Source organism: Drosophila nasuta, chromosome X, assembly GCF_023558535.2.
Source record: "Drosophila nasuta strain 15112-1781.00 chromosome X, ASM2355853v1, whole genome shotgun sequence".
Classification (NCBI taxonomy): domain Eukaryota; kingdom Metazoa; phylum Arthropoda; class Insecta; order Diptera; family Drosophilidae; genus Drosophila; species Drosophila nasuta.
In genome coordinates, this window is record NC_083459.1 from 6,142,245 (window position 1) to 6,156,253 (window position 14,009).

The following is a 14,009-nucleotide window of genomic DNA, read 5'->3' on the forward strand; positions in this document are numbered from 1 at the left end:
CGAGTTGAGTCGTGTCGTGTCGAGTTGAGTTGAGTCGAGTCGAGTTGAGTCTGCTGCAACTGCCAACTGCTTTTGTTATGAATGATGATGGAAAATCTGGCAGCAGCATCTCCAGCAACTGGGCCGCCAAAAAATTTAAAATGAAATGCTCTGCCACCTCCCCACGACACCGCCCCCGCTAGAGGATGAAAAGGGTATGGCATCGTAATGTGGTGATTCAATTCAGTTTGTGCAATGAGCAGCCGGGCAAAACTTTGAAAAATGGTAAGAAAAATGTGAAACGACCAAACGGAATCGTCGTAGTAAGAACTGCAAAGCTCCCCCTTCCCCCTCTCGCCAGCCCCCCTTGTGTGTAGCACTTCGACTACTTTTGGTATTGAAATGCAAATGGTCGTTGCCTGCCGAAATTAAATTATGTGGAAGTAATGATAACCCTTCTGCTATGCGACCGATGCGGCCAAAACGTTGATTCAATTGCCAGAGCAGCCAGAGGACAGTTTGACTCATCCCCATCGCCTTCCCCATCCCCTTCGCCTCCCCATCCGCAGTAGTGGGTGCCCTGGACAACCCTTCAGTTTAACTGGGCGACGCAACGCCCTTTTTGGCAGCTGTCTTCGATATTTTGCTCTCCTTTTCTTTTCTTTTTTTGTATTATCCTTTCAATTTGAGTTTGGGCTTTGGCGTTGGCGTTGGCGTTGGCTTTCGGCTTGGCTTGGACTGCACTCACCGCTGCGGCGACAACGCTTCAAAAATGCAAAATTAATTGGTAGGTGTGGCGTCACCAGCAGCCTTACCAGTTGCCACTTCCACTGCCACACAGCAGCAGCAGCAGCAGCAACAGCAGCAGAAGCTAACAGTAATTAATTGTCTGTTCAAGTGTCTCGCAAACGAAACGACGTAAAATACCCGTAAAGTAGGCAAATGTCCGTGGACAAAAAAGGTATTGCCAAGTGACAGGATTTACCATAATTTAGCCTCTCGGCCACTTTACTCGACTGTGGATTTGGGTCAACTGCAGTTCGATGTTTGCTATCGATTTAGCACTTATTATTAGTGTATACGGCCACCAACCTCGCTTAACGGCCACAGCTGGCAACGACAAATTAGGCCGTTAAGCGAAGTCAAAGTATTTTGACGCTCCTTTTACTACATCTAGCAATTCTTTTTTTTTGTTTTAATGTGGCCGTTAAGTGTGATAACATATGCCGCTAAGTGCAATTTGATACTATATATAAGTTGATCAAAAATCTATGAAAGTCAACTTCATAAAATATATTGTTGCAAATAAATCGATCTACTTTTAAGTTGTTGCAATCATTAAGTGACATTTTACTCTTTTTTTAGTGGCTCTTAAGTTAAACAATTTTCTGTTAACTTAATACCACATTAACTTGATACCACATATCATGAAGCCATTAAATGAAAGCGAGCTATTAGCTTAAACACATCAATCAGAGACAAAAATTAATTGCTAATGATTGAGCGATTACTTTTGAAATATTGAAATCATATAATGGCAACATTTGACTTAGCTGCAGTGTTGCTCTAAGCTTCTGAGACTTTTAGGTTATGTTGTAATGTCACTTTAAACAGATAGGCTTAAGAAAAGTGCCTCTTCTTATATACATACATAGTATGTTTTTTGAGTGGCCGTTAAATGAGAATTGTTGCTGCTAAGTCAATTTTCATGATAAATTTAGCAGTAAAGTATTAAGCTAATGCAGATAATTGGAAACAATTTAGCAATTTAAAAAATTTAACAAAAGTCAACTACTAAGTAACATTTATTCAGATTAATCGACTATTTTAAAGTTGTTTTATGCAGACAACAACTCACTTAGTTGCATCTAAACTTGTACAACTTTTATGCTATACATAGTACTGTGAAACTTTGTCGACTTCAAATGGCAGCAAACTTCCTGAAACAACTGGACATGCTAATTAAAGAGTGCAAGAGAGAGGACGTGTTTGTCTGTCTAAGCCAAGAATTGTTGTTTGGTCTGCGTTTGAGTCAACGACTGAGTTAATGCAAATTCAAGACGCGAATTGTTTTGAATTTGTATTTTCTTTCATTCTAGTTTTTTTTTTTTTGTTGTTGTGGGGTAGCCAAAACAAATGAAGCTACGAATTTGGCATTATTTATTGACGCGACGCGGCGACAGATAACGAGCTGATTGAGCGCAGTCAGCAGGCAAAGGCAGAAGCAGGACAATAAAGCACTGTAATCCACTCAACGACTGCTTAAAGGACACAAACAGTTTAGCTGCTGCTTGCTGACTGACTGACTGACTGAATGAATGGGAAGAATGGCAAAGGGAGGCGAAGTGGAGTGGCCTAAACATAGAGATAGAGATAGGAGATGAAGCCAAAATGACGACTGGCCGCCAACAATTCACAAAATTGTTTTCGTGACTTAAATTTTTGCGTTTGTGGAGGACGTGTTTGGAAAGCATATGATGTGATTTGCCATCAAATTGAGTTGTCTTCTTGCCGTTGTCGCTGTCGTTGACGTTCCTATCCCAGAGCTCGGTGCCCACACAGCCAGTGGCAGTAAGTAGAGCAAGTCAGGCCTGCACCAGGCCAGCGACTGAGATACAGACAGTCCGCCTGTCCGTTTGTCCGGCTGTCAGCCAGCTACCAGAAATGCAATTAAATTTAGAAAAATATCAACATCATGCCAAGCGAGAGAAAGCGTGAGAGAGAAAGGAAAAGGGAGAGCGAGAGCGAGAGCGAGTGCGAGCTGTAGCTAGTTGCCAGAATAATAGTTTATAGCCATAATAATGGCAAAGTAGCTGCAATGGCCGGGATCGTCGACGGCTGCGACTCTGGGTAAAATGTAAGCGAAGGACCCATTTTCAAATAGTGATGACAACGCGCCACAAAACGATGCTGCAGCTAAGGCTCACGATAGCTGAAGGATTACGAGATGCTATACTCTTAAAGTCCACTAATAGAATTCAGTTTCGTAAACCTAAATCTGATATTATAAAATATAAATAGAAATTTGTATATTAAAGCGGCTTTGCGTTAGCTTTTCTCAATTTATAATCAACAACATCAAGTTAAAATCGTAATAAGGGGATGTTTGACTGCCATAATTAATGTGATCTCGAGAAATTAATAACTATAGAAACTCTAAGTACAGTGTACCATTTTCAAAAAACTACCACAAAACAAAGCAGCAGCTGAAACTCGCGGTAGCTGAAGGATTACAATGATGTAACATACCTCCTCCTATTTTTTAATAGAATTCTCTTTTGGAAAACTAAATCTAATACTATAGAAACATATATAACATAGCCTATGCGTTTACTTTTCTGAATTTATAAAGTGATAGAATGTAGTCTCGAGAAATAAATAACTATTGAAACATTTGCATTGCAAAATCTTTCTTAAACTCAATTTAAATATGAGTTAGGCGAGTTTAACTGAAATAAACAATAAAAAAGAAATTTAAAAATTCGGGAAAATTTTAACTATAAATACGTTGACATTTTAAAACAGAATAAAATGAAAATATCAAGGCAGTAACATTTACATTTCAAGTATTAACTTAAATTGCGCTTAACTACACAAAAATTATAATTATAGATTTTTTAAGGAATAAATCGAGGAAAATCCAACCATTTTCTCTTTCAAAAAGTTCAATGTAATAACATATTATCTCTAACACAATTACTAAAGCACCAACTATAAAAGCCTTCGATTCATTCGATTTTAAAATGTCGCTTTTCTATCAATTGACCTCAAGACATGGAAGAAATAATAATCGTGGAAAGTCAAACTATGGTAATAATTTTTTAATTTATACTATTTTGTGGTTTTCAATATGATATACGATATGAAATTGTTGAGTCAATAAAAGAAGTGGAAATCGTGTTTGATTTTAGAACCACATCAGTTCGTGTCACGCGATTAAAGCACGCTAAAAGCGCATCTCTAGTGGGGAGGCAAGAGCTCTAATGTGCTGGGCGAATGATGAGTAAAGTAAAGTGCTTGTTGCCTTTAAATAAATATGCTCAAGCTTGCCACGTTTAGTTTGCTGCTCTTATGTAAGTAGCTATTGTTTCACTTATTATGATTTCTGTTGTTGTTGTAGCTGAAATCGTAGAAAGATGTGTGCGTTTATTTAGGTTTAGGCATACGCTCGAGTGTTGGATGGCAAAGCAGTGAAAGCAAGAGATGGAAGAGAGGAGAGCAAAAAGAGAAGAGAGAAGAGAAAGTAGGCAAAACTGAAGCTGAAACTGAAACTGTAGTTGGGAGATGTGAAAAGTCTTAAGTAAAGATACATTTCGTACAACAACTAAATTCCACTATGCAAATATTTGTAATGCACACACACACATATACACACAGATATATACAATATATATACAATTTTGATATGTACAACTTGTACTAAGTATATATCTTTGGACTGTGCGAAAGCGACAATTGAAACGAACACAAAACAAAAACTCGCAAAACAATTGCCAAAATTCAACACGTCCTTTGCTTTGGGCCAACAGAATGCTTATAGCTCATGGCAGGACAACTGTCTGTATGTAGGTGTATGCCTAAGTGTGTGTGTGTCTGCGTGTGCACACTCGAATTCACACATTGACAAAGGACACAAAGGCGTTATCAAAACAAACAGCTGCTTGTGTACTCGACTACGCATCAGCATTTTCTATTTAAAAGCTCCTAAATCTAACCCACCTGGCCACTCAATTTCTTCTGCTCAACAAAAATAATTCATGCCTGAAATCATTGCTTAATACAACTTTAATTTTTTTTCCTGCAAATACCCCACATAAAAACGAAAAAACGAAACTAGTTGTGCCTCAAAAACTTTATTTGTCCAGCTGTCCGTCGGTCCGCCTTTCTGTCTGCCCGTCTGTCCGCTTGAACAGCCAGAATTATCACAAAAGCCGTAAGGACTAAAGTTAGCAAATTCGTTATGCAGCCTCAAACTTGAACTGCAAGTTTACATTATATCGCAGGAAAAAAGTTGTTCATTGAAGATCGGGAGCAATAAAAATATAGTTATAGAAAGTTATAAGGACAAAAAGGTTGAACATGCAAGATCAGGGACAATAAAAACGTTACACCTTGAAATTTGTCTAAATTTAAATAATTCGAATTGCTGACTTAACTTACAACTGAAGCAAGAAACAAAAATTGTGGATTCAAGATCAACGGCAGCTGCCTTGTGAAGGAGCAGCGCAGCATGCTTTGCGCACTTCTCTTCCTTTCTTTTATCAAAGAGCAATTGGCACAATGAGCGTGTGAGTGCGAGTGAAAGCGCAAGCTAGCAATTGCACCCGCGCAACCGCCGCTGTCCACTCGCGTGCACAACACAGCGAACACGTCATCGTGGGCATCATGCACTCTGGCTCTCTCTCTCTCTCTCTTGGTATGGAGAGCATTAAACTGGTTCTCTGCGGGCGCTCTCTGACTCACTTTGGCTCTCTGGCGTCTGGCGTGGCGTCATCGCAAGCTGTCTGAACTTGTCAGCTTTTTTCGCGAAATACTATTGCTTGTAATTCCCAACTACTTATTCAGCGAACTGTGTGTATAAAATGCGCTGCGGCATCGCTGTACAATGGGCAGTCGAGCTTCTCACAGCGCAAAGGGTTGGCCGCACGTCCCCGACCAATTGGTGTGGAACAACAATTGAATGAAAACATGCGACGCAAAACAACAACAACAACAACACAAACAAAAAACACATATGGATAATGAGAAAAACAACACAAACGTGAACTTTGAGAGCGACAAAAAAAAGAAGCAAACCCAAGGTTTAAGCAATTTAATGTATAATGTTGTATGAATGTATTTGAGAGGAAAACAAACAACTTATATATGGAATATAATGGCATTATGAATAATATAAAGTACTATATGATATATATATATATGATGTATAATGATGTGTTGTGTATGGAATAGAAATCAAATATACGAAATGCAAAAAAAAAGTCTACTATATCTACTATAAGTAAGGATTAAAACACGTTCGAAAAGTAAATTATAGAAGTTAGCTGTACGGACAACAAGAAAAGAAAAACTACTACACTTGGAACAATAAACAAAAACTTGCTTAGAGGATAAAAAACCAAACACACAACCCGCTGTGAGATGCGCCTGGGGAGCGGTCAATGCGTTCTCCTGGTAATGACTGCCTTTTTGCTATTTTCTTTTTTAAACGAAAATTAAAAAGTGTAAATAAAGAGTTTGTCTAAAAGAGTAAGAGTTATATTAAATTCATAGCCAATTAATTTAGTTAATACAAATGTTTTTACCTAGGAGTTTCCTTCATATTTGACAAAAAACGTTTAATTTCTTTTTAAACAAATATAAAATTAAAAAAAAAATTATAAATAAATTATAATATACTTGACCTACAAATCAGTAGTCATCAGAGCAGGCGCAGCTGCAGTTACTTTTCATTACTTTTCAAATGTGTTGCTTGTAATTCCCAACTTGCGATTAAGCAATGTCTAGTATAAAAGGGGCATACTTTGTGTGGAGAAATCGGCAGTCGAGCTTCCTGCGGTGTCAAGGGTTGCCACACATCCCCGACTAGTTGTGCGGACAAAACTTTGATGAAATATTGCAACAACAACTTACACAACTACTATAACCGACTTCGATGAAATACAACAACAGCGATCAAGGATGATATTCAACACTTCATAGGAATTTAAGATAAAAGTGAAACAAATCGAATCATCAGATGATGATGATATGTGACCCACCGTGAGAAGCTACCCAAAATGATTGCCACTTTTTTGAAAACATAAAAAATTTTACACTTTTTTTGTAGAAACAAAAAGAACAAATCAATCAAATTAAAGCAATATTACGAACGGCAAATAAAAAATAAATTTAGATCAAATGCACTTTTTAATTTGCAGTACACAAGAGAAAATAACAAAATGAAAACTCTTTCAAAAATTTTAATGTGGAAAATAAAATAATAATAATAATTATAATGCAATAAAATAAATGTAAAATAAACACGAAAACTAAGACCAAAAGCAATCAAACGAAATTTACATATAACATTGAGTAGTTAAATATATTTAAATTAAAAATAAAATCATTAAAATACTAACTTACAAAAATAATAATAATAAAATAAATAAAAATAAAGCTGCACTTTTAACAAAGAAAACTTCTAACTACGGCAAATGAATTAAAAATAAAATAAAGTAGTAGTAAAATAAAGTAGAAAAGGAAATAAATGAAATACTAACTTCAAACAATTTTTGTTTATCAAACGAAAGTAGTGAAACATATTTAAATGAAAAGAACAAAAACTAATAATACCAACTTCAAGAAAAAAAGAATATAAATAAAATTGCACTTTTCCATTGCGATAAGAAAACTAGAAATTTTAATTGCGACAAATGAAACTGTCGATAAACAGTATTTTACATACGATATATAACATAGATATGTACTATATATGTTCAAGTATGTATGTACATACTTATAAATGCAAATTTCAATTCCACAGACTAGTGAAACATATTTGAATGCAATTCAAAAAAAAGGGGGAAAATTGCATACATATATGTATGTATATATGTACATCTCTATGTAGATATGTAGAAGTACTTAAATGCGAAAAAATCATAACTTACCCGTCGTCGTAAACATGTACGAACATTATATGCGCTATATATAGACGTATAAATGTGTGTGTGTGTGTGTGTGTGGTACATGCATATGTATTTTTATAGTAGTAGTAGTAGTATGTGTCCATTGGCACCGGCTGTTTGTATGTATAAAAAATCTGAAAATGATAGAAAAATGATTAATTGCAGTTGGCAGTAGTTGAGCAGTCAGAGTTGGGCTGCTTCGCCTGCTTCGCCTGCTTCGTCTGCTGCTGCAGCCTGCAGTAAACCTCAGCCAAGCTCTGCTCTGAACTAGAGAGAAGGCCACACAATGCCAGCGATCTGCATGTGTGTGTGTGTTCAGGTTCATTCATGGCTGCTCACATATGCAGTGTGTGTGTGTGTGTGTGAGTGTAGTATATTTTTTGCAGCAGCCTTTTTCGTAGCACACAACAGCAGCTGACTGCAGCGATATTAATGATAGATATGCGTTCACTTCAATGCGTCACCCGCCTTCCCCTTCCCCTCCCTTCCCTTCCCTATACGTCTTCTCTCAGTTATTCCGAATTATACGATAAATATTTATAGCACATGCGTTCAATAAGACTTCGACTGCGAGTAGGAGACACTTTGCTAGTTGCTTCAACTTTTTAACTTTTCAGTTCAAGGGATTTCAATATTTTGAGTTAAGTTCACTATTTGTTCAAATTAAGCTGAACACCTTTAGAGATATGTTATAAGTTTGGTTATTACTTGAAACTTAAATGTCGAAACTTGCATATTTCCACTTCAAAGTCAAAATTCATCCAAACCTTAATATAAAGTCAAGAGACGAAGGCAACAGCAGCCAGCAGCTAAAATTAAATGTAGTACTTAATACCAAATTTAATATAATAAAGGTAAAAACGGACATGACGGACAAGACAGACAGAAAAAACTTTAAAAACTTTTCGATCTTGAAAACTTAAAACTAGATTTCTTACTACATTTTCATTTTTATTATACCCGCTACCCATAGGGTAGAAGGGTATTATAAATTTGTATATAAAGTATATATATTCTTGATTAGCGTCAACAGCCGAGACGATCTAGCCATGTCAAAAATTGGCAAAAATTCGAAACAAACTTGTTATGCGTGCAAACATAACAAATGCTATCGAATAACAATTATAGCTCTATCTCTTATAGTCTCTGAGATCTAGTGTTTCATACAGACAAACAGCCAGACAGCCAGACAGACGGATGGACACGACGAACACGACAGACAGAAAAAACTTTAAAAACTTATCGATCTTAAAAACTTAAAACACAATTTCTTACTACATTTTCATTTTTATTATACCCGCTACCAATAGGGTAGAAGGGTATTATAACTTTGTACTGGCAGGAAATGTATGTAACAAGTAGAAGGAGGCATCTCCAAACCTATGAAGTATATATATTCTTGATCAGCGTCAACAGCCGAGACGATCTAGCCATGTCCGTCTGTCAAAAATTTGAAACAAACTTTATCTGCGTGCAAACATGACAAATGCTGTCGAAAAACAATTATAGCTCTATCTCATATAGTCTCTCAGAACCAGTGTTTCATACAGACAGACAGCCAGACAGACGGACAGACGGATGAACACGACGAACACGACAGACAGAAAAAACTTTAAAAACGTTTCGGTCTTAAGAACTTAGAAAATCTATTTTTTTTTAAGAATCTAAATTTTAGAACGTTTGATATTAATTTAAGAATAAACCTTTTTTGTTAAATGTTGATCTCATTTAATAATATAATAATTTAAGCACGTCTTTTTCTGTATAGATAAAATCAACTGTAAATACTTATTCTTTCATCTTTAAATCATTTTAATAATCCTTTTAATATAATGTATAAAATATTATAGTACTTGCTTTATTTTTTTTAATAGTTTTGATAATGTATAAAATATTCTAATTAATTCTTTAATCTTTTTAATAATTTTGATACTAATAATGTATAAAATAGTATAGTAAATCATTTAACCTTTTGCACACCAACTGTTTATTTTTACAGGGTCACTCTCAGTCAGTCTAGCTTATTGTATTCACTTTTGTAAGGCTTGAGTGTGTGTGATCCACTTTTAGCACTAATTTCTAGTTATTCATTTAGTTGCAACATTCATTTCGACAGCAATTCACACTAGCTGCAACGTTGTGGCAGCTGAGGCAAGGACTCACGAGTCAAAGTGAGTGTGGTAAAAGTAGTCTGTCCATGCGGACTCAAGTTGCCTTTTATTTATCAGCGCTAGAGCAGAGCCATCAAGTTGAATGCCTTCTGCAATCCAGCTTCTCTCTCTCTTTCGTTCCTCTTTCCTTCCTCTCTTTCTCTCTTCCTCGCCCGCAGACGTCGATGGTTTTGCTAGTGACGAAATGGCTCTGGAATGGCAGTTACGCCACTGACAAAATGTTACTCTCCAACTAGTCGTATGCCAAAAAAGGTCATAGGAATATCAAAAATAAAACAAAAACCAAAATGACAGCAACTGCTTCCTCCTATTCCCCTTCCTCTGTCCTCTGTCCTCTGTTTTTCCCCTCGCTTCCTAGCTCCATAAAGCGATTCAGCAAAAGCCACGATGAGTTGAGCTCCCATGGGGTTTTTTGGTCTCTGTCTCTGCTTCTGACTCTGCCAGAAAGAGAGAGAGAGAGAGGAGCCAAGGACAAGGGCGGGGGCGAGCACGGGGAGCAGGCGGCAGTTGCTCTTGATGAAAGGGTTCACAACTATTTTCTAACTATGTATTTAGCGCGCATTATGCGACGCCGTCGACATTCCCTCAACTCCCTTTGCCTTTCATTCTGTCTTCCTCTCTCTCACTCTCTCACTCTCTCTCTCTCTCTCTCTCCCTCTCTCTCTCTCTCTCTCTTTCTCTCTCGTGCATTCGTGCACTGAGCGAAATCACTGAAGAAGTTAACTTAATAAATAATATAAAATTCATATTCTTTTAATCTTCTACCTATAATATAAACTTGTAATACTTTTGTTTAAATTAAATGTTATTCATTGATTTCAATGTTATTTATTTTTCGCAGTGTACTTAGCATTTTGCCTACGTCACTCGCTGTCCAAGCGATGCCTGTTTTTATGATGATTATATGTTTGTTTGGCCCACTGGGCTAGTTAACAGTGGGTCCAATGCATTGGTTATTTGTGATAATAATAGACTTTACATATTTCATTCGTATATTACTAAATAATATATTTTTGAAATTTAAAAAAGTTGTTATTTATGTACATTACCAATTTGTTATTTACTTACTTATTAAATTTTAAATTTCGAAATGAATTAATATCAATTATAATAAATAGATATATGCAATTCATACTTCATAATCATAAAATTATTTGCTACTTAAAGTCTATGTTTTTCATCACAAGAATTTATTAAAACTATAAATGGTTAGATAGTCTTTTTTTTAATACAACAAGTCCTAAAATATCCTACAAAAGCTTACCTATGATACTCCTTCATATTTGACTAAAATCATAAAATTTCTCTTTAATCAAATATAATGCATTTAAAAAATGTTAAAATTAAAAAAAAAAATAATAAATAAATTATAATATACTGACCTACAAATCACTAGTCATCAGAGCAGGCGCAGCTGCAGTTACTTTTCATTACTTTTCGAATGTGTTGCTTGTAATTCTCAACTTGCGATTAAGCAATGTCTAGTATAAAAGGGGCATACTTTGTGTGGAGAAATCGGCAGTCGAGCTTCCTGCGGTGTCAAGGGTTGCCACACATCCCCGACAAGTTGTGCGGACAAAACTTTGATGAAATATTGCAACAACAACTTACACAACTACTATAACCGACTTCGATGAAATACAACAACAGCGATCAAGGATGATATTCAACACTTCATAGGAATTTAAGATAAAAGTGAAACAAATCAAATCATCAGATGATGATTGTGACCCACCGTGAGAAGCTACCCAAAATGATTGCCACTTTTTGTTAAAACAACAAAAATAAAAAAAAAGTTTAATTATTATTTGACGCTTTTTGTAGAAACAAATTTTTAAACAAAATAAAAAAAAAAGTGAAAAATAATTAAAATAAAAAATGATTATTTAAACATAAAAAGTGAATTAAAACAAAATTAGAAGCGGCACATAAAAGCTAAATCTAGATAACATGCAGTAAACACACATGTGTGCAAGTAACACATAAGAAAATAGCAAAATGAAAACTTTTTCAAAAATATGAATACGGAAAATAAAATATCAAATACACACTAAAAAAGAAATAGGTATAATGTAAATTTGGAACTTGTTATTTAACGCTACGCAAGAGATCTTAACTATTTTATGTTTTTCAAATACAAATTTTTTGTAATAAAATACAATGACAAATTATTTAAAATTTAAAAAAATATAAATAAAGAAATGCTTATAAATTTATTTGATCAATTTAAATAAGTGGTTCAAAACTTTAATTACTTTTCAATAAAATTAATAAAATGCATATCGAAATAAACGAAATGACAAGAGCAAATTACAAAATGATTATTTAATTGCTTCGCAAATAGTTTGTGACCCACTGTGGATAGTCCGATGGTCTGTTGGCTTCAGTGGGACTGCTTGACCCCCCGAACCTCGACCCCGACCCCGACCACGACTACGACCCCTGACCCCTGGACTCCTGACGAGGCCTTCGCCCATGACTGCTTATGCCCACTTGTAACATATTTTTTGGGCAGCGGATTAGTTGCACGCCATGTTGCCACTTGAAGTGTTTATGTGCATGAAGTGCCACAAATACACACACTCACTCACAAGCACACACACACACACACATTCGCATACTTACATACACACATCGTAGTATAATAGTATATCATGCGACACTTAATAAAAACAATGTGCTCAACATGCCGCCTTAAATGGAAATCCATTTTCTGTGTTTGTTTTTGCTCGCTTTTCATGGAATTGTCTCTCAACTCTTCTGTGTGCGTGTGTGTGTGTGTGTGTGTGTGCGTTTTGGTTGAGTTATTTAAATGTCTGCTTTTGCTGGCTCCAAAAATGTATAATTAATTGTTTTAAAGCACATTCTCTTCCACAGTCCATCCACAGAAATTCGTCACCCACTTTTTGTCTCTTTTTGCGAAATGCTTTTCCCATTGGGGAAACTCTATGAAGAGACAGAGAGAGAGAGAGAGGAGAGAGAGGGAAGATTGTGGGGGCGGTCGTCTGCTTACAATATCATTTTGTGGCTTTTGTTTATTGTATTTTGCTGTTGTGATGATGATTATACTAACTATATGAATGTATATGTTACATACATACATACATAAGTAGTCCTCGTCACATGCTGCTTAATCGTTTTGGCAATTAGTTAAAGAATTCTAAAGTAAATATAGTTCGTTAACAAATCCGCACGATGAAACACAAACAACGAAATGCCAAATCAAATAAATACAAATCATTAGCAAATAAAATATCCAAATAATTGAGAATGAAATGAATATTTCAAATATTTCAAATTTAACTTTAAACTAAGAAAGTAAAAATCGAAAGAAAAAAATTATTAAATTTAATATTTCAGAAAAAAAAACTTTACCTAAAATGTAACTAATTTCCTTAAATACTTAACCTATTAAAATTTCTTAACTCTATTTAAAAACCACTTTAAAATTTAAATTAAACAATACTTTAGTTATTACTGTCTGTACCAGAAATCGCCATTAGAAATATCTTTTCTATTAATCAGCAATTTTAAGCAATTTAATATTAAATGTAATTTTAACTCAGAAACACTTCTGTTAGACAGAAAAATTATTTATTTTCATTAGTGTTTGGTAAATTTAGTGTGTTTATCATTTATTTCAGAGTTGAAATTAGTTAAACATTTCATTAACATTAAGAAATTTGTTTATTAGCACACAAACTGAATCTGAATTTAATAACAAATTCGAGTCAGAAAGTTGATCCATTTCTTTATTTTAAGATTCTTTAAATAATTAATTAAATGCACAAAATTTAATACAAATTTAGATATGTAATTAAATTGATACATTTTATACCAAGCAATTTTTGCATCATCGTTACTCAAAATCTCTCTCTTTCTCTCTGTCTGTTTGTGCTGTTAATCTGAATTTATCAGTTACCTGCATTATTTGACAAGTTGTAACTAGAAATTGTTGGTTTACAATTGAATGCTCGAATGCGAATGCTCCAAGTGGGGAAGGATTGTGGAAAGGATTGCACAATACTATGGCGATAAATGGATCAATATTCCCAAATGAAATCGCCCCTTTCCTACAAGATATGTGCATAGACAAGCTATTGGAATACGCAGCATAGTTATGCAGTGGATGGGAGAAGGGGGAATGGGGGATAGGGGATGGAGGATGCCTGTGTTCCGGCTTCGAAGC